Below are 4,875 nucleotides of genomic sequence, written 5' to 3'. Positions count from 1 at the left end.
TATATACATATATATATATATGTATATGTATGTATGTATATATATACGCATGTTTTTGTGTATATATAAATACATAGACACACCGTTGTGTTAGCTGAAAGTAATTCATCAAAGTAACCTATTTAATTACTACTTATTATGAAGCAATTAATTGAAAGTCTGGTTTCAATCATTTCCATTTGGAATCAGAGAATCAGTCTTTTTTTTTTATTCGTTTAAATTAAAAAGTATTTTCCTTCCATTGTTTCCATTGTATTAAAACAACTTTTTACAGTTTGGAATTATTTCTGGTGCTAGTGAGAAATCGGTGTCGGAAAATACAGTGCAATAGAACAACTATTTTTGTCACTTTACCCCACTTTTTACAAAATCACTGGGAGACATAACTCCACAATGTGCAGTTTCCGAGTAATGGTTGGAAATTTATCTGTTCTATAACAGCATAAACCTTAATTTTAAGGGTTCGTTACATCAGAATATATCTAGGTTTTCTTTTTAGAATGTTAAATAATACAAAACTAAAATAAATCATAAGAAACAATAAACGAATTATAAAGAAGAAGATTTATTAAGTCTTTATTCTTTGACTGGTTGCAGTCATTGGATTGCGGCCATGCTGGGGCACTGGCTTGAAGAGTTTAGTCGAATAAATCGACTCCAGTACTTGTTCTTTTTTTTAAAGTCTGGTACTTATGCTATCGGTCACTTTTGCCGAACCGCTATGATAAAGGACGTAAATAAACCAACACTAGAGGGTAGGGGACACACACATACGCACACACACACATGCAAACCTGCATACATACGCACACACAAACGCACATACATATACGCGAAGGGCTTCCAAATAGTTTTCCTCTACCAAATTTACTCTCAATGTTTTGGTAGGTTGAGGGCAATAGTTGAAAAAACCTGCCCAAGTTGCAGTGCAGTGGGACTGAACTAACAACCTTGCAATTTCGAAGCGAACTTTTTGACCATACACAAACGCCTACACCTGTACAAAAGTAATTAATTTTAGCCATGGATATATAATTATCATATTCTTTTTTTTTTCAGCTATGAAAATGTTCTTTTATGACATCACACCACTTGAATTTCATTATTTATTACTTCATATCTTCAATGGTTGTAGAAAGGTATGAGTTGATTTATTCCAAAGAGCTGTTCCTTACGACCGTGTGGAACCAGACATTGATTAACTAGTCATTTACGTGGATATCGTAAAAGGTAAAAGAATAAGAGTTATGTATAAGTTAAGATAATGAAAATTTTCTTTTATGACGTCATGTCATTTCCCATTATAACGACAACGATAGTCTTGGACAGTTTTCAGAATTTTATTACGTTTTATTTTACTTTATATCTTCAATGGTTTAGAGAGGAAGAATTGTTGGGAAAACAGCGAACAACGAACGAAAGTTTTCTGTGAATTGTTAACACTTTATCTGTCTTGTATGTGTCATGTGATACGCAGGAAATACTTCCCTAGTCTCCATGAATTAGTTATAACATGCGTTCCCAATTTTTTCCAATCAGCTTAGTTACTTGGGACTTATGAAGGGAAGGCTTTATATTATTCCAAACGTATGAAACAAGGGCTAACTAAACGTCTGAAAACAAGCACGGACGTTTTGGACGAGCTAACGAAAACGCTTGGACAGGCAAAGGATTAGAAATATGAAAGTGAAGAGGTTAACAACATGACACCATGTCACACTAATTTTAGTGAATATGAAAAAAAAAAACCCCGAAAAACTCTCGTTAAAAAGGAAGCAGAAGATAATATAAAGTGGGTGTCTGAACAGCGCCAAGGAATAGATTGATAGACAGAGAGACGGATTTGAAGATGAGTGGATAACATGAAGGGGCTTGTATAGATACGGCCTTTTTAGGGTTACAGATTTTGATTGATTAAAGGGTCACTAACACTTGAATCGACTCTCGTCATTATCTCGTATTATATTTCAGCGATCTCCACTTTAGACAATAGTTAAATCTTAATACACTGAAACAGACCATCGATGCTCACATACAAACACAAACACACAGCCAGTTATATAGAATTATTATTAGATACACTCGTATATAAAGATATTGCTTCACATATCTATTCCCGGAAGTGATTCCATTAGCCCCATTACTTTACTCTAAATCCTGATTCTTTTTTTTTCTAAAGACTATTCCTGTGTTTTAATACATCTCTTTGCTACTTCACAATTGTCATTTCTACTTTACATAGTTATTACAGTCTATAAAGTTTCATCTATAGATGACGTATTTTTTTTCCAGCATTCTTAATCACACATATAGAACAAGATGGATGCTGGTTGAAGGTAAGCCTACTCAGCTAATCTCAGCAATTAGCATTATATGAACGATGATTTTTTAAGGATTAAGCCTATCTTCAACTATCATATTTTTAAGAGAATATTGTCTGATATTTTATATTCTATTCAAAAATATTCAAAATATTTTTGCTGTATATATTTTATACACAATTCTCTTTTTGTAAATATCCAACAAATCACATTTTAAAAATATATATTCGTATATGCTCAAATACAATATCCTAGTTGCAGTTGTTTTGTTTCTTAAAATTTTCCTCTCTTTTGCAAACATTTCAGATTTCTTCTCCATTAGTATTTATATTGTTCAAGCTTCATTCTTTATATTTATAACATAACTCGCAAACACAAACATTAGCATTTAAATTAGATTCATAACAAAATATCGAAACACACAAATACGATTTGAAAAACATTGAAACTCCATAATAATGGAAAGCGTATGGATATGGAGTCCACCGGAAATTTGTTGTAACTGAATGCTAAGATTTTTACGATGGCTGAATACAATGGAAGATAGTAGATAACTCGGCCCCTAACCCTAATCGTAAATTAGCCTAAACCTCTTCCTTGCTGTCATCGTCTTTATAAACATCTTCAATGTAAGGGTTTATTAAATGCATAAAAATATAAGCATACGTATATATACGTAAGCATATACATACATTATATTTTCACACACATACACGCATGTATGTATACACATGTATATGATATATATGTATATATGCATATTTATATAAAATATGTATGTATGATTCTGCCAGCTCGCCGCCTTAACTTTTCTCCTTAACCCTTTCTACTATAGACACAAAGCCTGAAATTTGGGGCAGGTTTAGTCGATTACTTCGAAGTGCTCAACAAGTACTTATTTTACCGACCCCCAAAAGGATAGAAGACAAATTCGACCTCGGCGGAATTTGAACTCAGAACGGAAAGACGGACGAAATACTACTAAACATTTCGCCCGCGTACTTACAATTCTACCAGCTTGCTTCCTTAATAATAATCTTTTCAACTCTAGGTACAAGACCTGGAATTTGAGAGGAGGGGGAGGATGGTCGATCACATCGACCCCAGTACGTGACTGGTGCTTATTTCACTGACCCCCAAAAAGATGAAAGGCAAAGTCGACCTTGGCGGAGTTCGAACTTAGAACGGAGCAACGAGCGAAATGCGAAATACCTTCTAGACATTTTGCCCGGCATGCTAACGATTCTGCCAGCTCCCCGCCCTCGCCACCTTAATAATAAATAATAATAATAATAATAATAATAATAATAATAATAATAATAATAATAATAATAATAATAATAATCTAAGAACATCTGAAGAAGAATTGTAATTCCGAAATATCATCGGACTATGGATATTTAGTCCCTATTTTTGTATTATAGTGCATTATTGTACCATTCTAAACTTTTTATTCTTTACAAAAAATACACAATGCTTCAAGCGAACTACAATACTCTCCTAATAATAATAATAATAATAATAATAATAATAATAATAATAATAATAATAACAGAAACAATTCCTATCATAGTAGGTGCCTTAGGTATGATAAAAAAATATTCAGACAAATACATAACAAAAACACCAGGACTTACAAATATATATAACATACAGAAAATTGCACTACTGGGCACTGCACACATCCTACGCAAAACACTTTCAATACAGTAACCATAAGAGCATCACAGCAAACCACAGCACATACTCAAGGCACACAGAGCTGCGCTCGGTAGTGAAGTGAAAGCACGTTATAAAAATAAAACTACTGAACAATAATAATAATAAATAATAATAATCATACAGTTTTTAGTGATAATTGTCCTACAAAGCGTAGCGCAGTGCAAACTCACTAACCGAGTGATAATGCTAAACTACAATATGACGATTCGAGGCAGAGAGCGAACATTTAACGCTTGTATTTGATTGATTTCTGAGCAGAAGTATTCATCGTGTGATTCTTCAATGTCTTTTAATGACATTAAATTGCAAGAATGCTATTACGGTTGCGACGGATGCTTTACTTAACGCCACCCACAGAGCTTCATGATGTGCCTTATTAACTTCCGTGTTTTACTGTTATTAATAGTTAAGCTTCATATTTATAAGAATGTGGACCTTTAAGGTCTGGAGATGCCATAGCTTTGTTGAGCGTCAGCAGGATTTGGAGAAAGCCAAATGATGTAATTTATGTTTTATTTTGCTGCAAGGAAAACATTGTGTACAAAGCATAAACTTATACAAATGTATCGTAAATAAATACATAATCGAGATAGAAATAGCAAAAACGACAAAATACAAATATATGTATGTATGTATGTATGTATGTATTTATGTATGTATGTATGTTTGTATGTATGTTTGTTTGTATGTATGTATGTATGTATGCATGTATGTATATACTATTTGTATTTTGTATATACTATTTGTATTTTGTATATACATATACATATGTATATATATATATATATATATATATATATATATATATATATATATATATATATATATATAT

The 4,875-nt window shown here is 32.3% G+C and overlaps 1 long non-coding RNA gene across 1 annotated transcript in view; it reads left to right on the top strand.

The window, feature by feature from the left end:
* The first annotated feature begins 1,065 nt into the window (after positions 1 to 1,065).
* The window catches only part of LOC128250065 (uncharacterized), a 49,989-nt gene continuing 46,179 nt past the window's right edge, over positions 1,066 to 4,875 (top strand). Inside the window, exons 1-2 of the long non-coding RNA XR_008266180.1 lie at positions 1,066 to 1,230; positions 2,293 to 2,336. This is a non-coding gene — a long non-coding RNA (uncharacterized LOC128250065). The remainder of the gene's footprint in view (positions 1,231 to 2,292; positions 2,337 to 4,875) is intronic.

This window comes from Octopus bimaculoides, chromosome 19, assembly GCF_001194135.2.
Source record: "Octopus bimaculoides isolate UCB-OBI-ISO-001 chromosome 19, ASM119413v2, whole genome shotgun sequence".
NCBI classification, from domain to species: Eukaryota; Metazoa; Mollusca; class Cephalopoda; order Octopoda; family Octopodidae; genus Octopus; species Octopus bimaculoides.
The sequence above is the reverse complement of the archived record's forward strand: the minus strand, read 5'-3'. Positions and strand labels throughout refer to the sequence as shown.